The sequence below is a fragment of the Neopelma chrysocephalum genome, unplaced genomic scaffold (genome assembly GCF_003984885.1).
Source record: "Neopelma chrysocephalum unplaced genomic scaffold, ASM398488v2 Primary Assembly neopelma1_95895, whole genome shotgun sequence".
Lineage (NCBI taxonomy): Eukaryota > Metazoa > Chordata > Aves > Passeriformes > Pipridae > Neopelma > Neopelma chrysocephalum.
Window position 1 is genome coordinate 87,548 of NW_020924546.1, and position 25,288 is coordinate 112,835.

At 45.7% G+C, this 25,288-nt stretch overlaps 1 long non-coding RNA gene across 1 annotated transcript; it reads left to right on the top strand.

Annotated features, from left to right (window-relative positions):
• Nucleotides 1-8,365: 8,365 nt before the first annotated feature.
• LOC113981038 lies at nt 8,366-25,118 on the top strand. The gene is made up of 3 exons (XR_003538302.1): nt 8,366-8,376; nt 10,793-10,798; nt 24,951-25,118. It is a non-coding gene; the product is annotated as an uncharacterized LOC113981038 (long non-coding RNA).
• The last annotated feature ends 170 nt before the right edge of the window (nt 25,119-25,288 follow it).

The following is a 25,288-nucleotide window of genomic DNA, read 5'->3' on the forward strand; positions in this document are numbered from 1 at the left end:
CTACTATTCATATAGTTAATTTGCTTTCTGGGCCTTGCCTGGCTTCACTAATAGCAGAGACTCTGGTCTGTATTGGCGAGACATGGAAAATTTCCTCCCTAAGCTCCTCTCTGAGTTTCTGATGGCCCTCTTCAATTATCTCTTCCAAGCTCAGGACATGTTCAGCGAGTTTTGTTTCCATGGATGAGACGTGGGCCCATAACAGGGCAGAGACAGTGACTTCATATATCTGGAGTTTGCTAACCAAAGAACCCACTTTGTCTTCTCCCTCCCTCCACTGCAGCATAGCTAAGTAGCGGGAATATCTCTGGCATGTTCTGTGTGAATTTCAGCCACATCTGTGATGTACACTGGACACCATACGGATTTTTAGGGAATTGCTTGTCACCTAAAAAAATTATCTCTAGCACAGTTAGTTGTCTCAGGCACAGGATACCTTGCTCAATAGTGTTCCACTGGCCTTGCTGCACATAGAGGTCTTCCTTGCAAAGATATCTTTCCCTCACACTTGACAGGAGTCACCTCCAGAGGCTGAGTTTCTTGCTTTTTACCAATCCCCTGGTCAATACCCACATCCAGGGACAGGGATCCCTGTTGTCTACCTTCACTACCATCTAGGTTTGTATTGTTGGTCGCGTCATCCCAGGTTCTGAGCAGCCAGGTCAATATGGACTCATCTGTCTGGCAGGTGAACTCTCTCTGCAGCTTGCACAGCTCACCCAGGGATAGGGATTGGGTGATTATCTCTCATCCCGTCTCTTCCATTGGTTGTGAGGGTCCTGTCTCTCCTTCATTACTCACTATACAAACTGATTTGGTCTTGGATTTCCTCTTCTGAACAGGGGCAACTGCTACTGACTTGGACTGTCCTTCTGGTTCATCTATGGTTTGCATGGACACAGTGCCGGTTGATTTGTTTTCTTTCCCTTTCCCCTGAAGGTACTGTACCATAACGAGCAGTGTCCAGTAGGCAGTGCACTAAGTTTTACTGTGGAACTGCCACAGCATTTTTCCTTCACATATTTTATCCCTTTACCAGTGTCCTGTAGTTATTCAGGGGTGAACTTCCAAACCATTGGAGAAGTCCTCCAAATACTGGCCCATGTCCTCCCACATTCCATGCCACTCAGAATTATCCACCCCCCGGGCAGGCCTCTGGACAACTTCTCTGTAGATCTTTGTCCTGTCTCTGAACACAGTAAACACAGCGTAGACAGCACAGCCAGTACAGAGGAAGTGTAGCAGAACTAGCAGCAAGATTATGCTATCTTTAACATCCAGAGGGAATTCAACCTTCTCAAAAACTGTTGTAGCAGACCTGCTGTCTCAACACCATGCGCACTGTTCCAAGTTTGACGGCATGTGCTGCTTCAACATGACTGCTGAACCAGCTGCATTGAGAGGGACTTCTGACATCGACAGGACTCCATACGATGACTAAGGCACCCTGTCAGTGATGCCTTGCTAGCTGAGTGGTTTAATATCATGACAGGACTGGGACATTTACCTTAGAGCATTACATGTTTATGAATTTCCCTATATGCCTTGCTAAGTGCCTCTGCAAATTATCATGTCCTGTACTTCCTTGAGTGAGGGGGTGAAAAATTATATGCAGAAGATTTATTTGAGGAGGATAAAGAGTTTTTGCTCAAGGAACTTTTGCTGCTAGGAAAGGCATGGGAGAAGATTCTTTCCCATGAATAGTGCTGCATATATTTCTCTGCCTGTCTGTTTGAGAAGTTAACTCCTCTGTTGCAAGAAGAGATAAAGTTCTCACAGACATGCCTGAAGCCCCTGATGGGAGAGAGGGAGACCATAAAGGGACAGGGGGAGAACATAGCCTTGAAGTTATGCGCATGTGAAAGGGGGTTGTTATAAAAGCACCAGGGCACAGATATGCTGTTATTGTTTCTTTTTCTTTTTCATTAGCTTCTGGTGAATTTTTTCACACCAACTACTTCGCTGAGGTGGGGTGAGTTTCAGGTTTTAGTGTTTGCTCAGCTTGGACCTTAATGACTGTCCTACTGAAATGCGAATTACTTGTCTCTGCAAGAAGCAGAACTATTTTGTTTTCATCTCCCCAAGGCAAGGGGGGAAGGTAGATTTTTGCTGTGTGGTTTTGGATGAAGTGGCAGTTGCAGAGAGAGAGGGAAGGGGGGGCTGTCAGCTTTTGCTGGGAGGTGCTTGGTTTTTGGGGGTTGTTTTGCCTTTTTTGGCTTTTTTGGGAGATGCGTGGGGTGGGGTTGGAGGGGTGCGGCTGGGTTTTGGTGGGATTGCTGGTCCAGCAGAGGTCATCGGGAGGGGAGTCCCTGTCAGCACTTGGCTGCCCCCCTCCTCTTTCCCTGTGTTGACAACAGCTTACTCCCATCAGCAAAGAAAGTCTTGGCTGGAGCCCGCCTTTGATAGCGTGAGTCCACAGGAGTAAACCACCCTTCCCCCTTTTTTCCCCTTCCTGTGCCGGCAGCAGCCAGTGCCTCCTCCATGGGGGAGCTCCAGTTCGTTCTCTGGTGAGAGAGTCCCTGCGGTGCTTGTGGTAGGGGGTCGCACAGCACCTCTGCTATCACGAAGACTGCCAGTATCTTGTGAGTTTTCCCTTTTTTCTGGGTCTCCCTGCTCTTCGCTGGATGGACTGATCTCTGTCCCTTGCCAGTTGCTGCACTCGTGGCCGAGGGGTGGGGGCCCGCATTAGGACCTTGAACCAGCTGCCGCAGTTGAGATCCGCCATTTGCCATGTGGGGCTCGTATGCAGCGCCTCCTGCTGACCATCGGAGAGTAACTGCAGCCACCTGCCTCCCGAGGCACTAGCGCCCCCTGCTGGGTGTGGTTGAAACTGTGCCAAAAGGCAAAAAACTACTTAATTGTTTTCAGTGGAAGTTGGGTTACAGGACTGTTGCTTGGTTTTTTGTTGTGTTACCTATATATATATATTCTTTAGTAAAGAATTTATATATATTCTTCAGTAAAGAGTTGTTATTTTTCTTTTCCACACCTTTTAACTGGAGTCTCTTAATTTCGAAGTTATAATTACTCAGAGGGAGGAGTTTGGTTGTTTTTCCCATATCCTACCCTCCTAATGAAACACTTCTGTCCCGTGAAACTGAGACACGTGCTTTTTCTGCCTGCTGTGATTTTAGCAGTGTATTTTAGGGTTTTCGACTTCTCAATAAACTTTTCCTTAATACCTTAGCTGTGGCTTGTGTCATGGGTTTGCTTGTTCTAAAAAACCAAGCAGGGAATTTTTCTTTCCCCTGCCTCACTGTAAAAGATCATAGAATCATAGAATCAACCGGGTTGGAAGGGACCTCTGAGATCATCAAGTCCAATCCTTGATCCACTACTGCTGCGGTTACTAGACTATGGCACTAAGTGCCACATCCACTCTCATCTTAAAAACCTCCAGGGATGGATTATCCTCTCTGTAAAGAATTCCTCCCTAATATCTAACCTAAACCTTCCCTGGCACAGCTTAAGACTATGTACTCTTGTCTTACTGATAGCTGCCTGGGAGAAGAGACCAATCCCCACCTGGCTACAACCTCCTTTCAGGGAGTTGCAGAGAGTGAGGAGGTCTCCCCTGAGCCTCCTCTTCTCCAGGCTAAACAACCCCAGTTCCCTCAGCCTCTCCTCATAGGACTTGTGCTCGAGTCCCTTCACCAGCCTTGTTGCTCTTCTCTGGACATGCTCCAGCACCTCAATATCCTTCCTGAACTGAGGGGCCCAGAACTGGACACAGTACTTGAGGTGTGGCCTCACCAGCGCTGAGTACAGGGGAAGAATCACTTCCATGGACCTGTTGGCCACACTATTCCTGATACAGGTCAGGATGCCATTGGCCTTCTTTGCCACCTGGGCACACTGCTGGCTCATGTTCAGCTTCCTGTCAGTTCAAACTCCCAGGTCCCTTCATGGCTGGCTGCTCTCCAGCCACTCTGTCCCCAGCCTGTAGCACTGCGTGGGGTTGTTGTGGCCAAAGTGGAGGACCCGGCACTTGGCCTTGTTGAATCTTATCCTGTTGGAATCAGACCATCAGCCTGTCCAGGTCCCTCTGAAGAGCCTTCCTGCCTTCCAGCAGATCAACACTCCCCCCAGTTTGGTGTCATCTGCAAATTTGCTAATGGTGGACTCTATCCCCTCATCTAAATCATCAATAGAGATATTAAACAGAACTGGGCCCAACACTGATCCCTGGGGGACACCACTAGTGACTGGTCACCAACTGGATGCAGCACCGTTCCCCACCACTCTCTGGGCCCGGCCCTCCAGGCAGTTCTTAACCCAGCACAGAGTGCCCCTGTCCAAGTTGTGGGCTGCCAGCTTTTTCAGAAGTATGCTGTGGGAGACAGTGTCAAAGGCTTTGCATATTTATGTAATGTAAACATGTTTTGTAATATTTCAAATAATGTTTATTTCACTAATTTGCCTTAAGAAAGGAAAACCACATGGAAAATGGCATTTAAAAACATTCAAATTAATTTAAACTTCTTACTTGCGAATATATGTTAAAATCTAAATGTTGATAATCCAAATACTATGTTTTTATGAGTACAGACTCACAAATTATTGTTGTCAATAAGACAGAGTTGTTATTCAGCAACAGTGTAGGTGGCATATTTGAGAAGGTAAGAGACCACAATTTTCTCCATAATTTCTTTTCTTCTGATTCCCTAATGATCTACTCCTTGTACTGCAGCAGCTCTGCACCTCTTCCTCTGTGAGGCTGTACATGGGGAAATAAAGCAAATGCTTAATTTTGGGTAAAGTTAAATTTGGGGGTTATAAAAAAAAAAAAATTTATTTAAATGTTTCATGGGCAGGATGAGCTCACTAGCCTTCAGGCAGTCATCCTAGGAAGACAACTCTAATTCCAAACCCGGGCAGATGGAGCTCACTTAGCCCTGTAAGGCCATCCATCTAAGAGAAGGATACTCTAATTAAACCTATGTCCTAAGGACCTTGCTGTCAGCGTCCAAGCTCGCTCGGCCCTGGCAGATGAACCTTAGGATTAAAGGGTGGGTCCAGTTCTGCGCATGCTGTGTCTCACCTAAAAAATCCATTGCACAGGCTCGAGGGTGATATTCACATTTGTAAAGCCCTGTAGTGATGGGTCGAAATGGCAGGTGAAAGGTGCACTGGAAGTTGCAGACTGTTCAAATTACCGTGGTATTACTCTGCTCTCCATTGCTGGCAAAATCCTGGCAAGAATACTCCTGAACAGACTAATACTCACTACCTGAAAGCCAATGTGGTTTCAGAGCCAACAGGAGCACCACAGACATGGTATTTGTTCTCAGACAACTGCAAGAGAAGTGTAGGGAACAGAACAAAGGTCTCTATGGAACCTTTGTCGACCTCACCAAGGCTTTCGATACTGTGAGCAGAAAAGGTCTTTGGCAGATTTTGGAACGTTTAGGTTGTCCCCCCAAGTTTCTTAAAATGATCATCTCACTTCATGAGGATCAACACGGCCAAGTCAGATATGGCAACACACTTTCTGAGCCCTTTCTAATAACCAATGGTGTGAAACAAGGCTGCGTTCTTGCACCAACCTTATTCACAATCTTTTTCAGCATGATGCTCCAAAGGGCCAGGGCAGACCTCGATGAAGAAGATGGTATCTACATTCGATATCGTACCGATGGAAGCCTTTTCAACCAAAGGCGACTGAAGGCCCATACTAAGACCTTAAATCATCTTGTCCGTGAGCTGCTTTACGCTGCCGCTGACGCCCCCGTCGTCCACACAGAAGCAGCTCTGCAGTGTTTAACATCCTGCTTTTCAGAGGCTGCTGAGCTTTTTGGCCTGGAAGTCAGCTTAAAGAAGACAGAAGTTCTCTATCAACCTGCACCTCAGGAAGTCCTCCATCATCCCCATATCACCATTGGTGAATCAGAGCTCAAATCAGTCCAGCAGTTTAATTACCTAGGTAACCTCATCTCCTCGGATGGTAAGATTGATGGAGAGATAGACAACAGGTTAGCGAAGGCATATAGTGCTTTCGGAAAGCTTCATAAAAGAGTTTGACGAAATAAACACCTGAAGAAAAGTACAAAGATCAGTGTTTACAGAGCCATTGTGCTGTCTACTCTTTTATATAGATCCGAATCATGGGTCATTTACCGCCACCACCTGCGTCTCTTAGAACGCTTCCATCAACGCTGCCTCCGTACAATCCTAAACATCCACTGGTCCGATTATGTGACCAATACATCTGTTCTAGAACAAGCAGCAGTCACATGTATTGAGGTCATGTTGCTGAGAACACAGTTGCGTTGGGCAGGACACGTATCAAGGATGAAGGACTACCGCCTCCATAAGATCGTGCTCTATGGTGAACTTGCCACTGGTTGCCGCATGAGAGGAGCCCCAAAGAGAAGATATGCCACGGTCCGAAGAGGGGATGGGACACGAGGAAGGGTGCAAGTAGAAAGCCCAATTCACACGTGCACACTGTCTTTTGTCAGCTCGGGCGGGGAAAAGGCCAGAACATAGGGCGGAGCATGAGACAGACAAGCAGGGGAACAAACCAGGATAGGGACACGGGCAAAAGGGGGAGGAGTGGGGGAAGCAGGGAGCAGGCAGCAGGCAAACTCATGGCAAGCCTGGGCATGACCAGGTTGTGCACTGTGTAGTGTGAATACAATGAAACCACATAATAACAGTAAAGTCCATATGATAACTGTAAGGTCCATATAATAAAGTCCTGCTAATTGCTGTATGCTTTTCTCCACACCTGGAACTGTTCCCATCCCGAATCTTGCTCCTTCACAAAGATACATGGACTCCCTGAAACAACATCTCACCTTGGCCATATTGATCAACATAACTGGTCTGCTCTGGCCTCCAATCAGGAGGTCTGGAGACACACTATCTTTAACGCTGCTGCTTCCTTTGAGAACACACGCAGGATCACTCTCGAGGAGAAAAGAGAACTCAGAAAGAATCATGTCTTGCAGAATATACCACCTAAGGAATCCTTCTGCTGTGCCTTTTGCAACCGGACTTGTCTATCTCGTATTGGCCTTTTTAGCCACCAGCGAGCTTGTAGCAAATGTGGGTAAAGCCCTTCCCAAATCTTCGTTCGTGAAGCCTAGCCATGATGATGATTTAAATGTTTGTGCTGGTTTAAAGGTAAACCAGCAGGAGAAATAAACCCAACTCAAAAGAGACCACAAGTCAGAGTTACAATTTAATAAAAAATTATACAATAATACAATTATATGGACAAGCAATTGGTTTTAACCCACAAAACCCAGATGTATAACGCAGTACCCTGGGGCACGAACAGAATGGTGTTAGTTGGCCCCCATGCTAAGCCCCACGAGGTCCCCCTGAGTCCAAAGTAAAAGGGGGGGGAAACCTGTTGGTGAGAGTGCCGGTTGCAGTCTGGCCGAGGGTGGTGATCGTAGTCTGGTCGAAAGTGGTGGTTGCAGTCTGATCGAGGTTCTGGTCCTCCTCTGGATCTGACGAGTTGACCCAGAAGTCACAAGACCCCAAGATTATATACACTCAGGTTCGAGTGGGAATGCCCAGTACCTCCCCCAGGGCGGAGAGTTCCACAATGGGTGGTTGTGAGTCGTGAGATAGTTTTGGAATCCTTGGTGGCCTGTTAGCAGACATGACCCCTCAGGCTGGGTGTGGAGGTGCTAATGACTCCCTGGAGGGGAGTTAACATCACCCATAACTATAGCCTGAGGGGTCAGGTGTGCTCTGGACAGCTGCTGCACATGGTCTATTGTTAACAGTTCCTGGGAAATGACATAGAGGGTGTAGAACACACAGTTTGGGTTACACCCACACAGTGATGAACTGCTCCCGGTTGCTCTAACTAGGACAATGTTGCATTGTTTTCTTGTGGTGCTTTGTTTGGATGTATTTTGGGTTTTATTTATTGAACTGTTATGAGCATAGACAGTAGTGTGCTGACTTTTTAGAAACAAACAAACCAATTTCTTGTTCATTGCAGTTTTGAAAACATGACAACAGAAGTTAGAAAATGCACTGAACTTTAAAGAAAGAATACATTCAAGTGTCTTTAAGGTCTGATGATTTTCTTCCTCCACAGCACGCCTTAGCACAAATCACATAATGCTGAAACTGTGTCAGTAGTGAGTATACTTTATTGCCCTTTGAGTGTTTTACAGGTGCCAAAGTTGTTCAGGGCCAGTTCTCCAAGTATGAAGGACAGTGAAAATAAAGTTGACTTTGTATTATCACTGTAACTGTTTATTTCAGTCATTTTTATCTATAAAAAATTGGCCATTGTATTGGTAAGTAAATAACAAGTGATATTAGCTGGATATCAAGGTCTGGCTTTTATGTAAAATCTGTAAAGCCCTAAGTAAGGATTTTTAAAGCTGAGACAATTAAAATGGTGAAGTTATACTATGTTAGATGATTCCGAGCAGCAAGATATCTTGCTTTTTGATAAAGCATACTGTGGAATGTTCTTGAAGTGAAAATTAAATGATGAAAAGGCATGTAGACGTGGCACTTGGAGACATTGTTTAGTGGTAGACTTGGCAGCGTTAGGTTTATGGTTGTGACACCAAGCCACTCAGGATTTGAGCCCTTCAAGATTTGAATAGGTGTTTGAGTCAAACTTTGCAATTTTTTTTTAGTTGTCAATCAGTAGTTGTAGCTGGACAATTATGATTAAGCAATTTGTTACTACCCACCTTGCCAGGAAAGAGTAACTTTTGTTTTTAGCTAATAAATCCCTTGGTGTAAATTAAAATAAATTGATACTAGATTATCAGTGTTTACAGATATATAGTTTATTTTAGAACAATTTGGTTGCAAAGGAAAACAGGTATTTAGCCATTTGGGTTGTAATACAGCAACGCAAAAGCATAAAGATATCACTCAAGAAAATGTGTAAGGAAAAAGAGAGAAAGAAAGAGAGAAAAGAGTAAAAGTTTATAATCACTACTCAAAGGTCTCCAGCAAACTTGGTTGTTGTTGTCAGTGGCGTCTTGGTCCGTCGGGGAGTGGTGGGGGAAAGAAGCTCACAAAATATAAAATTCAGTGGGTTTATATACCCTCAGAAACCCTCCTGGTGCCTCCCCCATGTGTGTGGTGGGGGGCTGTTTTCGCACAGTCATGATGTTTTTGCAGAGGCTGGAGGTGCTAATTTTCGCAAAGTCTTTTAGGCTTAAGATTTTGTTCTGTGAGATGAAAAGATAAAAAAATTCCAGAGAGGAAGTCCAGTTATTGGCAGCTTCTCCAAAGTGAGGATCAAAGCAGGAGGTAGACAGTGAATGTAGCAATAAAGAAATTGTTTTTGATGCAACACCTGTTGCCAGTAGGACCAGAGGGAAAGATAAGTAGGTATTACAAGCACCTTTAAGGCAGCAGTCAGACCTGAGCGGGGGGGCAGTGTATGTGTGTCAGTTCCAATGTTCGTGCAGGTAAAATCAGAAGGCTGAGCCACGGACTTTCAAGCAGGAATGGAAGTTTATTCTGGGGATGCTCACAGCTGCAGGAACTGGCAGCAGCTGGGTGGCAAAAACACACACACCCCCAGGGCCTCCCGCCGTGCATATCTAAAGGGCCCTTGGGCATGCACCATGCTGCTTTCTGAGCCTTTACCTCTTCCCCGTCTCCCTTCCCCCACTTGTGGGAAGGAATGCTTCTTTCGCATCTTCTCAGATAAGAAAGTTCTGTTTAGTCTGGCAAAGAAGCAGTTCCATGGGAAGGACAAAAGGTGGTTGTTCTCACACATTCTCTCAACATATGTTTCTTCAGCCACAGCAGGCTTCTTGAGGAAAGAGAAATCCCCAAATCAGCTTGCCTCCTTGCCATTTCTTCCGCAGGGTCTCTTCTGTGAGAAATATCTCTAATTAAAATTTCGGAGACGGCCAAATAAAGTGAAACAAAGAACTTTATTAACAGCCACTGTGATGCCTTAAGCCCCTAATGGTTTTTATTTTTCTAATATTTGTAAGCCTTATAAGTTTTATAAGTAGTAGTAGATTTTAAAAGCAGCAGCCCTTATCCTCTACCCTGTAGCACCCTTTAGTTTACAAATTCCTTAACCCCCTTACCCCATTCCATGCTCCCTATATCAGCCCTACCCCTGAATCCAGTAGAAATGTTTAGTCTCTTGTCAAGGCAAGGCCTGTCCTGTTTGGAGAACGCTTGTATCTTGGCCTAAACCGCAGAACAGAGTCAAGAACTAGGTGACTCTGTGCTCTCTGTACCCCGAAGAAAATGAAGATTGATGAAGGCAGGGTCTCAAAGCCCCCAGACCCAATTCCTAAGGGGTAGACCAGGGGGTGGACCAGAGCAAAGGGTACAGGGTGGACACACTTGGGATTGGACAGATATTGCTATAAAATGTAACATCTCAGGCACAGCCTGCGCGCGTCGTGTAACATCTTTTGCCTTGGCACAATTAAACCCTTTCCGTATCTCACCCTCAATTAACGGCTCCTGAATTTTTTCTTAGCACCAGCTGAGCAGGCATCAACTGGGTGCACCAGACTTGTGACCAGGTCCAAGCACACCCCAAATGGGAGGGACGAGTCCTTTTAAGACCCTTTGATTTACATAACCACTCCCTCGCTCCTTTCATGCTGTCTCGCTCATTTCTTCCTTAAAAGGTGATATAGTCTTCTTCTTGCAGTCCATTGGTTGTTTTAACCAACCTATCAAGTTGTTTCCCTGCCCCCGGCTGCGTGGTCCCTTGGCAGTGAGCCCAGACTGGTCTTACTGCCTTACATACTTTCTGGTCCGCCTTCACACTGTAACAGTAAGTAACTGTAAGCAATCCTGTAAGCAGAACAGTAAGCAGCAATAGGTAACTGTAAGCAGAACAGTAAGTAGCCCACCAGTCCTCGGCCACAAAATGGCTCCCCAACTCCCCAAATAAATGGCCTCCAGGTATCTCGGCACGAGGCAACCATGGAAACCCCTGCTTGTAATAAAACCATCTTATTCATTTCCTATGCCTTCCACCCCCCACAATGTGCATGTGCCATTCACCACTTTAGACTTGCTGAATTGGAAGCAGCAAGTGGGGTTGTATCATAATAATCCTGATGGAATGTATAGTATGATTAAAACTGTGATGTTAACTCATAATCCAAACCGGGGGACCATCCAGGATCTCCTGAAATATTTGCCCATAAGGAATGGAGGGCAGTTTTAAAAAAGGCTCATGAAGGAGTCGTTAGGAAAATAGAAGGATTAGATTAAAAGGTTCAGGGCATTCCAAATCCTAATGAATTTTTCCCTAAGAATGATACGAAGTGGGATCCCAACCAGAGCATGAGGTGAGATTCATTGAAAATATATCAGAAACTGATTTTGTTTGGAATCCAGATGGGAGTGGAGAAACCAAAAAATCTTGCCAAGTTGTATGAAGTAAAGCAGGCAGAAAAGGAGTCTCTGTCTGCTTTTTATGAAAGACTGCGTGAAGTGGCTCATAAATGGACTGATTTAGATCCAGAAAGTGAGGGGAGCAGGATGCTGCTTAACATGCTTTTGTTGGGAAGTCTGCACCAGACATTAGAAAGAAACTCCAAAAGATAGAAGGAGCAGAGGGGATGGTTATTTCACAATTGATGTCTTTTGCATATAAAGTCTATAAAAATAGGGAAGAAGTAGAAGAGAAGGAGAAAAAGAGGCAAACTGAATCACAGAATTTGTTGTTAGCTGCCCTGACCAATGTGCAAGGATAGGGAAGAGGTGGGGGGCAAGGTGGATTTTGGGAATGAGGTCTGGGGCAAGGGCATGGGTTAACAACCCTCCAAAAAGATCAGTGTGCCTATTTGTAAAGCCCCGGGTCCAAGCCACACACTGCCCAGGAGATTTACTTATATTTAAGACACCAAGAGTTCCCGCTGAACTCTTGTAGAGCCTTTAGTTCTTAATACCTTGAAGTTGCGTAAAGAGAACACACTACATGCTTTTCCCAAGAGACTTCTTTTAATTTAGTGAGAAAATAGGTATTTTGGCAAAAGGTTCACAGGAGTAACATACAACCAAGGAGTAGATTCCACAAAAGTACCCAGCAAACATCAAACACCAGTTTAGTGAAATACAACCCATCAGTTCTAAGTTACCCACAAGAGATTAAGAAAGAAAAGAGTAAAGAAAGAAAGAGAGATTAAGAGAAGAAACAAGGAGTAAAGAAAGAGGTTAGAAAAATAGATTAAATAGCTACCACCGAAGAATCCTGTGGAAGTCTGGATTCACATGGTGGTGATAGGTCCCAGAGAAGAAGGACAAAATGGAGCCCTTGTTCTCCTCTATTTATGTGCTTTCACTACCATAGCCACCCCTCCCAGGTGGGACATCTAGTTCACTGACCACTCAGTGCCCTACAGGCCAGAGTGAGGGGTGCCAATCAGAGGCTCTAGGGGGCATGGTGTGGGCAGGCTACCAGGTGGGTCTTTTGATTTACAGCTGCCCTGCCACATGGCTTCTGATCCTTGGGGCTGCAGGCCATGTGCCTTCCAATACTGCCACGAGGCTTCCAACCTGGAGGCCTGTCCTCCTCCTGCCCACACACACGGTTTGTTCCAATACAATAAATAACCAAGTGAGACACGAATCCCGTCTCTCACACTATTGTAGACAGGAGGGGCACTGGAAAAAGGAGTACCCCCAATTCGCAAATGAACAAAAGGGAGAATCAAAAGAAACAGGAATTATGGCAGAAATTGGGCTAGATTGAAGGGGATCAGAAGCATCTATTATTATTTCCTTGGCCAATCCTCTGGTTCCAATTAAGCTGGGGAATGAAACAATAGATTTTCTAGTGGATACTGGAGCAACTCATTCTGTAGTTCCTAGCTGTAAGAGACCTCTAAGTAAAATGAAAGTAAATGTTGGTGCAATGGGGAGGAAATCCCTCAGATTGTTTTTACCATCAGTGGAATTCAACACAAAATTAAACACATCAGTTTCTCTATATGCTGGAGTGCATTTTGCCACTGCTTGGATGGGATTTGCTATGCAAGTTGACTTTTTCTGACCCTGTCCAGTTGCATATTCCTCCAGAAAATGCATGGAAAGCACAGATCTGCACACTTACTGAGGAAAAACCTGAAGAAGTTTTAGATGCAATTATACCACTGGTTTGGGCATCATGAATCCTGGAACGAGCAAGAAACGTGAGTCCAGTAAAAACTGAACTGAAACCAGGAGTCCAACTGGTAAGGAAAAACAATACCCTATAAAGTTAGGGGCCTGGCGAGTATTTGAATCATTAATAGACTCTTTCTTAGAGTTCAGGTTATTAAGGAAATGCCAATCATAATTTAACACTCCAATCCTCCCAGTGAAAAAGCCTAAATCATCAGAATATAGACCAGTGCAAGAGTCATGGGCACCCGGTAGTCCCGAATCCTCAATACCAGAGACTAATATGTACTTTACAGTATTAGATTTGAAAGACATCTGTGGATGAAGAGAATCAACTTGTCTTTCCCTTTGAATGGGAAAATCCAACTACAGGACTGTAGCAGGTTGACCCTGGCTGGATGCCAGGTACCCACTAAAGCCACTCTCTCACTCTCCCTCTGCAACTGGGCAGAGGAGAGAGAAAAAAACAGCGAAGGATTCATGAGTTGAGATAACAGCTGGGAGAGGTCACTTACTGATTACCTTCATGGACAAAACAAGACTCAAAGTGGGGATAGTACTTAAATTTATTAGTAACAGGATAAGAGCAAAAGAGTGAGAAATAAAACAGTCTTAAAAACACCTTCCCCCCACCCCTCCTTCCATGTTCTACCTCCTCCCCCCCAGCGGTGCAGGGGGACAGGGAATGGGGGTTGTTGTTTCTACCGCTGCTCAGAGAGAGGAGTCCTTCTCCTGCTCCCGTGGGGTCCCTCCCATGGGAGACAGTCCTTGATGGACCTCTCCGATGTGAGTCCACCCCTCGGGCAGCAGTTCTTCCCAAACTGCTGTCCCATGGGTCATTCCTCCATGGAGTGCAGTCCTTCACGAATGAGCTGCTCCACCATGAGTCCCTCACAGGGGCCACAAGTCCTACCCAGGAAAAACCTGCTCCAGCGTGGGCTCCTCCATGGGCTGCAGGTGGGTCTCTGCACCCTGATGGTCCTCCATGGACTGCAGGGGGACAGCCTGCTCCACCATGGTCTTCACCACGGGCTGCAGGGGCCTCAGCTCTGGTACCTGGAGCACCTCCTCCCCCTCCTTCTGCACTGACCTCGGTGTTGTGGTGGGGGAAAAACCAGTTTTCCCCCTAGGGTTATAAAATGGTAACCCCCCAGGGGGTGGTGACCTTTGGGGTCGAGCCAATGAGCGCTTCTGCAAAATATAAACATATCACCCAGACTGGAAAAGAAGGTGGTTGTAGTTGTTGTTGAGGGAGAGGTGGTCATGTTCTGAGGCCACGAGGAGAAGGGGCAGGAGCCCCCTGGGGCCTCTGGCCCCCCCCAGCCCCCGGCTGGGGGGCTACAGGGACTTGGAACAGTGTTAGACTGGGCTAAGTATCTGTAGATGAGAAGCTGGGAGGTTTTTTTCCTCCACCGTGGACAGCAGGAGCAGCGGCAGCAGAACAGCACTGAACAGAGGCTATGGCAGAGAGCCAGAAGAGATAAGGGAGAAGAAGCAAAACAAACATGCAGCCAAGCAGGAAGACACAGAGATCTCTAATGGAGAGAGAGAGAGCAGGACTAAGCCCTGCAGAGACAGAATTTGGGGTAAGAACTGAAAACCAAAACTCCCCAAACCCCTCTGAGACCTCCTAGAGAGGAGGAGGGGTGGTGGACTCTCCCTTGAGAGGAGTCTTGAAATGCAGCATGCACTGCAGAGAGAGGAGCTGAGAAGCTCAAGGCTTCCTGGAGCTGGACCGGGACGGCCAGAAGAATGCGGAGGAGGGCTTCGCCCCCCCGTTGCTCTGAGACAGAGCATGAGAGCTCTGCAAGGGGGCTTGAATCCCCTGAAGATAGGGACCGTCACAAAGGCTCCTGTACTTCGTTGATATGACGTGGTGAAGTGACCTTTGTCCCGGTGAACACAGCCCACGGAAGAAAAAGACCCTCGCCTGGAGTCGAAGGGCCGAGAGGGCTTGGAGGCCTCCCTCGTGTGTAATGATAAAAGATCCAGCCACAGCTGCTGCATGGAAGAAGAGGGACTGCTACCCTAGAGACACTGTTGCTCTGAGAGTGGAAAGGATCTCTTCCTTCTTCCCTCCTGGACTTTTATTTGGAGGAAGAAGACATTTGATCCATTGTAAATACTGCTTTATCATAGAAAAGATAGTTAAGATTGTATATGATGTATTGTAATGTTTGTCATTGTAATATAATCCCTTCCCCCCACTTTGAGTCTTGTGTGGTGTCTGGAAAACCCATCTCACACTGGGTTGAGATGTGGGAGGGGGGTTTGGACTCGGGAATTGGATTTTGGGGCTCTCAAACCATTACAGGTGTTTACTTTGTTGTTCCCATGTTCTCACTCCGCTCTTCCCTGGCTGGAATTTTCTTCTGCGCATCAACCTTCTGTTCTTAAATATGTTATCCCAGAGGCATTACTATTGCTCCTAATTGGCTCGGCCTTGGCCAGCAGCAGGAAGCCCATCCTGGAGCCAGCTGGCATTGGCTCCACGGGACAGGGGAAGTTTCTAGCAGCTTCTAACAGAAGCCATCCCTGTAGCCCCCCCCGCTACCAAAACCCAGCCACAGAAACCCACTACATTCCACCCCAGAAGATGCAGCTCTGTTGGACCATCATCCCACAAAGATTATACTGGCAAAGGAGCTGGAACAGTGGCATTGTGAGTTTTAACCCAGCCACTTTGCTTCCGGTCTCAGAGACAGGAGAATACACCATGACTGTTTGATAACTATCGAACAAGTTTATTCCAGTAGGCCAGATCTGTAAGACGAGCCCCTGCCTGAGGCAGAGATGGAGCTTTGTACTGACGGAAGCAGTTACATGTTAAATGGACAACAGAAAGCTGGTTACCCCATGGTAACTATCACAGAGGTATTGGAAAGCAAACCACTGCCCGGCAACACCTCTACCTAGAAAACCAAATTGGTAGCTTTCACTTGAGCCCTGGAATTGAGCCAAGGAAAGAAAGTTCGACTATAAGCCTGCTGTAGATTTATCTTTGCTGAATTATACAAAAGAAGAGGAACAATTAGCAGAACAACTGGAAAAATAAAGAAGGATGGTGGGAAATACCCAAAAAGAAGCTCTTGGTCCCTGAGAGAATGATGGAAACCCTACTTAAAAGGATGCCGCAAGAGACACATGCAGGAGCAGATGCGTTGTTGCTTTTAGCAAAAAATTAATTTCTTTGGACCCAAGATACAAAGTTTTGCAGACATAGTAGTTAGAAAATGTGTAATTTGCTGTGCTAATAATCCAAAAATAGGAAAGAAAATACAGAGAGAAAGTGTAAAGTGAGGAATAATACCCGGGGAACACTGGCAAATAGATTTTACAGAATTACCAAGATGTAATCAATACAAATATCTATTAGTATTAGTCAGTATCTTTTCTGGTTGGCCAGAGGCTTTCCCCTGTTGTACCAACAAGAGTAGAGAAGTAATTAAAGTTTTGTTAAATGGATGGTTGCCAAGTTTGCTAAAAACTACAATAGTAATAGTAATTGTCATTATCATTGTTTGCATTACCTTGAGTTGTGTCAAAAGATTAATATGATCAATAGTAGGACTTCACGTGTTGATAGACAGGAAAAATTGTGAGGCTTATGAGTTTTGTCATAAGGACAAATTTCATAGCCTCAAAGGGGGGGAATGATATCAAGCCCCTCAAAATTTGAGTCAAACTAGGCAATTTTTTTCCTTAGTTGTTAATTAGTAGTTGTAGCTGGATAGTTATGATTAAGCAATTGCATTGTGACCGCTTGGCTAATCTTTTGTTTTAAGGAAAAGAGGAATGGGCTGTCTGGATAAGAGCCACCAGGAGTGGTCAGGAGAACTGAGCAGTAACTGGGGGAAAGGTAATTCCGGCAATGGACGATTGTGACCACCAATCCATTGACCACCTACTCAAAACGGACCCCAGACTTAAATGGAGGGAAGAACTGCACCTGCAGACTAATTAGCACAAGAAGCGAGAGATATATCTAGCAAAAATGGGTTTGAGTACTAATTAATGCAAAAGCTGTAGCCGTAAAATCTATGTAAGTTTTAGTATAGCTTGCTGGTACCTTTGTACAAAATTCCTAAAATGCAGTATTATCATTCTTTGTTAAGAATTTCAACATACAAGGGGTTTTAACGAGGTAAAGGGTTTTCTATCTGTAAAAATGTACTGAGAAAGAGACATAATACTGGATATAAGTAGTCAAAGCTATTCAGGAGCCTTGAAACTGTTCCAAAAGGCGTGATACTGGGTTAAAGAAGATGAGGAAGAGGAAGAGAAGATGGAGAGATGGTCTTTTTGGGACCTCCGACTCAAATTCGGGAGATGTATCGGGGCGTGGCGAGGACAGTACTGTGGGAGAGACTGTTTTGGAAGTGGGTGTAACAGTATTAGGTAATGCTTTGAATTGTTAATTAGGTAACTAAATAAAAGCAAGAGACTTTTGTAACTCAGGCATGCACACTTTGGAAAATATTCTTGTGCATCACGGCTGCCATAATAAAGAGAGTGCTTTTGCTTTCTAATACTCAAAAAGAGTCTTAGAGGGTTATTTTCCGGCTTTCCAGCATCAAATATTCTGTCATAAGAGAGAAAAAGAGACAAAAATATTTTGTCAAGGAAGAACTACACTGAATATCTAAAACTGAGTCTCCCCCGTTTAGATAGATTGTCCAATAGGAAGTAAAACCTCTTCATATGACTCTTTCTAAAAGATTATTGAAGTTATTTGGGGTTTAGCATTCGAATACTCTTAGAATAGAATAGAATAGTTCCAGTTGGAAAGGACCCACAATGATCATTTAGTCTAACTGCCCGACTACTTCAGGGCTGACCAAAAGTTACAGCATGTTATTGAAGGCATTGTCCAAATGCCTCTTAAACACTGACAGGCTTGGGGCATCGACCACCTCTCTAGGAAGCCTGTTCCAGTGTTTGACCACCCTCTCAGTAAATAAATGCTTCCTAATGTTGAGTCTGAACCTCCCCCGGTGCAGCTTTGAACTATTCCAACGCATCCTGTCACTGGATACCAGGGAGAAGAGATCAGCACCTCCTTCTCCAGTTCCCTTCCCTCAGGAAGCTGTAGAGAGTAATGAGGTCATCCCTCAGTCTCTTTCTGTCCAAACTAGACAAACACAGTATTCTCAGATGCTCTTCATAGGACATTCCTTCCAGCCTTTCACCAGCTTTGCTTCCCTCCTCTGGACGCATTGAAGGACCTTAGCATCCTTCTTAAATTGTGGAGACCTATTACGGGTTTAGGTTTCTCGGTGAATTTTCCCATTACCATCGTGAAAATGCTGGCAAACTAAGAAAGGGAAAAGGTAACTCAATACGTTTTCCTGCCTGCTAGAGCAAAGCTCCCCGAGGTGGATAGCCGGCAATTAAGCCACACAAAGAAAGTAGCTAAGAGCCTTCGCATACCAACTGAATCCCTCGGGGGAAGTCTCATCCCCCCTTTAGCCATGGCTGAGGCTGCCAGTCCAGAGGGGAGAGGGGAACTCTCACGGTAAGGCCCCATGGGAGTTAAAGAGCTATAAAAGACCACTGGTGTCACATGAATGGGCTCTTTGTTCCCCACTCAGCTTTGGACTAGGAGCTGCCACCTCTCCGTCGCTGCCGGCCGACCCCTCGCAGCCCTGCCTTACCATCAGTTGGTCCCTGCTCCTTGCCCGCCGCATTCCGCGCGCGAACCCTGTGCAGTTGCCGACCGGGGGAAACCACTTTTGTGATAGGTCGCCGGCGCCTGCAGGGAAGCCCCGTCTGCGCTCGCTGCCGCTTCGAGATCCCGGCCGCCATCTTGACGCAGACAGAAAGCCCGACAGCGCCCCCTGCCAGGTACGAGTCAGTCACAGCAGTCTTTGTCTCCCAAAGCGTGTCAATGTCGGTTCCACTGTCTTTGGTGCACTCCAGAATGCAGTTTGCCCTCTTGGCTGCCAGGGCTCACTGCTGACTCACAGTGAGCCTGCTGTTAACCAGCACCCCCAGATCCCTTTCTGCAGGACTGCTCTCCAGCCACTCCTCTATACTTGTGTCCAGCATTACTCAGTCCCAGGTGCAGAATCTGGCATTTGTTCTTTTTAAATGTCATGCCTCTTGTCCCTTGAGACAGTCAACAGCACCTCCTAGTTTAGTATCTTCAGCAAACTTGCTAATGGTGCATTCAAATCCTGCATCCAGATCACTGATAAAAATATTGAACAGAACTGTGTCTAGAACTGAGCCCTGAGGAACACCACTGGTGACTGGCTGCCAGCCAGTAAGCTCTGCACAGTAATCTGTGACAATGACAAGCTGTGATTATGATGATGATGTATGAAATTTTATTCCTTCTCAAAAAGGATGGTTACACATAGAGATAGAAAAATGGAAAGTGGGAAGAATCAGATAATAGTAATAACAGCAGCACCAGTAATCTACAGAAGTGTGTTCTTTCCAATTAATTTTGTTATGATCTGTAAGCATTATCAATTATTTACTGGCTAACCCAAGAAAAATGATAACAAAAATCAGCAAGTACAAAGGCATATGGAATATTCTTCTGAAAGGTTCTTCTAAAGGGTCAGATCCTCAGCATTCCAGATGGATATACAGATCTATATATCATAGAATAGCCCAGGTTGGAAGTGACCTTAAAAGATCATCTCATCAAAACTATCATGGGAAAGAGAGCCTAGATGAGGTTATCTAGCACCCTATCCAATTGCATCTTGGAAGCTTCCAGCAATGGGGACTCTACTACATCCCTGGGGAGGTTGTTCCAGTGAATAATTGTTCTCACTGTAAAAAATTTTTCTTATGTCAAGATGAAGCCTCTCCTGGTGCAACTGGTACCCATTGCCCCTTGACCTCTCCATGTGACTCTGTGAAGAGAGGACCTCCATCCTTTTTGTAGCCACCCTTTATGTACTGGAATACTATGATGAGGTCTTCTCACCCAGGTGCAGGAACTTTGCACTTGTCTGTTAAACTTCATACTGTTCTTGCTAGCCCACTGATGCCTGCTCAGCTGGTGTTACGAAAAAAATTCAGGAGCCGTAAGCTGGGGTGAGATAAGAAAGGGTTTAATTATGCCAAGGCAATAGATGTTACGACGCGCGCCGGGCTGTGCCCGGGATGTTACATTTATAACAATATTTGGCCAATCCTAAGTGTGTCCACCCTATAACTTTTGGCCTGGTCCACCCCCTGGCCCGCCTCTCGAAATTGGGTCTGGGGTGCTTTTTGGGACCCCCTCTTCATCATCTTCTTCATCTTCAGCGTACAGAGAGCAGGGTGACCCAGTTCTTTGACTCTGTCCTGCGGTTTAGGCCAAGATACAAGCGTTCTCCAAACAAGACAGGCATGCCTTGACTAAAAGACTAAACATTTTCTACTAGATATGGGGATAGGGTGATATAGGGAGTATGGAATGGGGTGAAAGGATTGAGGAATATAAACTAAGGGATACTACGGGGAGGAGGGAGAAAGGGGTTTATTTCTAAAATCTACTTCTATTACCTATAAAACTTGTAAGGCTTATAAAATTAGAAAAATGAAAAAACCTTAGGGGTTTAAGGCATCACCACTCTTCCAGCCTGTCCAGGTCTCTCTGTAAGATGGCTTTCCCTTTTGACATGTCCACTTCACCACACAGTTTGGCATCATCAGTAAGCTTGGAGAATAATGGCGATGAATGAATGGGACTGCACACACGATTCAGTTTCGAGATTTCTCCGCAGACCCTTCTCTGCGTTTCTCTTTTATTAACCTCTTCGGGTAAACAGCATCTGGTGTTGCCATTCAGTTAACTAGAATTCCCAGGATATTTGCTGACCTAATGTTTTGACTTCACACAATCATAATATCATCCTGTGACTGTTTTCAGTCACATATCATGCATACTTTTTAAAGTAGCTTTCTACTTTGTGAAACAGGAGCCAGGCCTAAAAGAGTTAACTGAGATATCTTGGCCTGCTAAGAAACCCAATACCTGTTTTGCTGGAAGAACATTTTCAGAGGACTGGTTAATATCATGTTCTGTTCTGCTCACTGGACCAAAGACCTTATTATAGAAAGGAGTAGTACACACAGAGTAATAAATTAGGTAAACTAGACGTTTGAATAAGATCTAGAAGGCCGAGAGCCAGGATTTTGCAATCTTGAAGAATTCAGGTCACCTAATTGAAGAGGTCAAATTGAGGAAGACGTCCATGGTGACCACCAGAGGGATGAAGGCTTGAGGAGAAGACCCCCACAGTAGAAGACTGCGCATGTCTAGAAAGACTCTGCCCAGAGACTAGCCTACTTATTAATATGCATAATAAATGATGTAACCATGTATCTAAAGTGTATAAAATGGTTTAGTTTTGCACTTGCAAGTCGAGCAAGTTTGTCCAGTGTGAGCTGGCTTGCTCCCAACGTTGAATAAACAAATACCTTGCTGCTTAAAGATAAAAAAAATGTCTCTGAGCAGTCTTTCGGGCTGATTTTTCGGATTCATTTGAGAACACAGCATTCTTCGTCAAAAGCTCAAGGCCTAAACACTCCCTTTTGGTCCTAATTAACTGAACAGCAGGTGCAGGCTGGCTCAGCTTGTTCCCACAGGAGAGGGTGCTTTCAATCTGATGCCTTAAGGTGTCGACGGAAAGGAATGCACTCCGATAGCAGGGAAAGGCACACGGCTGCTTTATTGCTCTCAAATGTTTCTTTTTATACTTTTTGTATACTATCATGCTACAACATAATTGGTTAAAAGTCTCTAGCATAATACACCGCACACACCCTCATTGGAGACACAGAAGACACTGTGCTCACTGTCATTGGTGACCTGAGGACACCGTGCACACCGTATTGGTGACATTATACACATCTTGATTGGCGACCTTTGGTCTCGGCTGCACCACGTCTGTTCCGTCCAGCATTGCAGTAAATATTCCCTTAGAGTTGTTTACATTCTTCTGCAACTTCAGAGCTGCAACTGCTCAATATTCAAGGCCTACCATCCAGTCATTTCCCACATTAAGGTCCATCTAGTTTTTTTATTTTTCTAATTTTTATAAGCTTTATAAGTAGTTATATATCAGAAGTAGATTTAGAAGCAGCAGCCCTTATTCCCTTACCCTTAGCACAGAAGCAACATAGATTTTCAACCCTATTACCCCATTCCATGCTCCCCATATCAATTCTACTCCTGGATTCCATTAGAAATGTTTAGTCTCTCTTTAAGATAGGTCTGTTCTGTTTAAGGACATCTAATCCTGGCCTGAACCACAAAAGTACAGTCAAGAACTGGGTGAATATATGCCCCCTGTACCCCGAAGAAGATGAAGATTGATGAAGAGAGGGTCCTGAAAAAGACTCTCGCCTCAATTCCCCAGGGGTGGGTCGAGGGTGGTCCAGGGCAAAAGCCAGTGGGTGGACAAAACCTCGTATTGGACAAGCAGTATTATAAATTGTACCATCTGTACAGAGGGGACGCGCACGTCTTGTAATCTTATGCCTTGGAGGCACTAATTAAAACCCTTTCGTTATCTCACCTTCAAAACTAAATTGCCTCGGAGTTTTTTCCTCCCTGAATTTTCTTTTAGGCATCAGCTGGTGGGCCCAAACGGGGAAAACCAGACCTGGACTTCTTCAGATTGAACATTACATCCTACAGGAATCCTAAAAGCTGGCATTTATTTAAGACAACTCCTGCACTGGTCTGAGAAAGCCAGCTCCCCAGAACCCCCCACAGAGGTGAGGTAAGAGAAAGTGGAAATAAGGGAAAAAGGTACCTTTTTGTTAGCAGCTGCGAAAGAGTTTTTGTGTTTCCCGGGAAGTTTGGAGGCAGTTGGACTGCCTAAATTCCAAACAGAGCAGTTTCGTTTCTCAGCCTTGGGCCGATGGGGTAGATATTCAGTAGATCAAGAGAGTCCTGTATCCTCCCCCTGCCAGGCTAAAGGCAGTAGATCAGAAGGAAGGGGTGAATGGAGGCAAGTCCTTGCTCAGGGCAACAGACAAAAGCCCTCCCTGCCCACCTCACCCTCCCAGGTGCCTCTGTACAATAGGTGTGAGGCTCTGAAGGGCAGTCAATAGATGATGAGGATGAAGGTTCCTCTCCACCAGAGGTGTTGCCAAGGCCAGAAAGGCCTACAGCTCATATGAAGACCAGTTCCACAAGGAATAAAAGAAGGGTTGTAGTGGTTGGCGATTCCCTTTTAAGGGGAACAGAGGGTCCAATATGCCAGAAGGACCCTTCTCTCAAGGAAGTTTGCTATCTCCCTGGGACCTGGGTTAAGGATGTCCTCAGGAAACCTCCTAGCCTGGTTTGGCCTTCAGACTATTACCTATTGCTGATTCTCCACATGGGTGGTGATAAAGTTGCAATGTGTGGTCCAAAGGCCATGAAAAGAGACTTTAAGTCCCTGGGATGGTTGGTGAGGGAATCAGGAGCACAGTTTATTTTTTCCTCTATTCTTCCAGGTGCAGGCAGTGACACTGAAAGAAACAGACTGACCCGGTCTATTAATACATGGCTCTGTGGTTGGTGTCACCACCAAAATTTTGGTTTCCTTGATAATGAGGTGGCCAACATGGCACCAGGCTTGCTGGATTCAGACAGGATCCACCTCTCTCAAAGGGGGAAGAGGTCTTTGGTCAAGGGTTAGTGAAACAGAGCAAGGATTTTTAGATGCTGAAATCCTGCTCTGAGAAGGAGTTCACAGATCCCACTCTGAGGAATGCTGCATTTAGGTTAAAATGACAGAGACAGAGAACATGGGTTATGAGATTAGTTAAGGGAGAGAGGGTACCAGGCTCCGAGAGGCCTGCCTGCATTTGGTATGCTCTATTCTAATGAAAGATAACAAAAAGGTTAGCCTAGTAGTCATAAATTAGATAGGATGGACATTTGGGGGGTGAAGAGCTGAGTAAAGGGGTTTTTAGTAAGACTTTAGCACATAGTCCTCAGGGGCTGCTGCAGGCGCTGCGCAGGACGCCGCGCCGGCCCGGGGGCTTCGCGCTGGCAGGAAACTTCCGCCCTGCGCGCACGGTTTTCGACCCCAGGCGAGGCCGCGGCAGGAGAAAGGAGAGAGAGGGGGAGCCTTGCCGGCGAGTACTGCACCCCCGTGGAAGATGAGAGTGCAGCTTCGGAGCACACAGAGGTTTGCCATTCCAGGTTTGGGGAGGGAGGGAGAGGGGGAGGGGGACGGAGCAGACGGAAGGGTGTTGAGCTGGCCGTGGGGGTCCTTCGACTGGTGGGTGGGAGAGCAGGGCTGTCCCGTATGAAACATCACATCACATGTGAGCAGTGCGCCTGGAATTTGTGGTAACACAGTGGGGGAAGGATAAGGTCTGGGTGGATAGAGGGTTCTTTTAGATTGATGGTGGTCCCGGCCAGGCTGGGGCCTTGTAAGGTACCCCAGCCTTGGATAGGTACGGGAGCCAGAATGGTTGGTCGGTTTGTTTGTTTGTTTATTTATTTATTTCTTTAGTTTTGGCTCTCCTGCGGCTACTGCCCAGGTTTGGCATGTTCTGGATATATTTGCTTTGCTCTGTTACACCCCGTAAGTGTGGGCAGGACAAAGGGTTGTTACTGGAAATGAAAGACTTGCCCAAATCGTTCTAACAGGAATGTAGCCTATGTACCCCTATGTGGTTGCGAGCTATGCTGGCGAGGGTTCATGCCTTCGGTAGGGTCGCCCATGCCAGACAGGTCAAAACCATAGGACCAGATAAACTACATCCTTGGGCAGGATGAGCTCATTAGCCTTCTGGCAGTCATCCTAGGAGAAGGACAACTCTCATCCCAAACCCGGGCAGATGGAGATCGCTTAGTCCTGTAAGGCCATCCATCTAAGAGAAGGTCACTCTAATCAAACCTACGTCCTGAGTGTTACAGAGCAATTTAAATTTAGTAGTAGAATGGCTAAGGCTTAGTAGGAGAGTAGGCCTAGAAAGCAACACTCCAAAGTAGTAAGTTAGCAACCTTGTTTGTGAGCATGGAATGTACTGAAGAAGTGGAAACAATAATCAAAGGATTTAGTCAAGCATGTATATAATGATTTGCTACCTTGGATGTGGTAAGGGTCTGTTAAACAGTTTCTAGGGGTAAGACAACCAAGGAAAATTAACAGTTAGAGTAGATGATTACCAATTGTTATCAGTATGAAATATGAGTTTGTGTGTAACTAGGTGTAACTGCTTTCATGTAGAAATTGCACGTAGACAT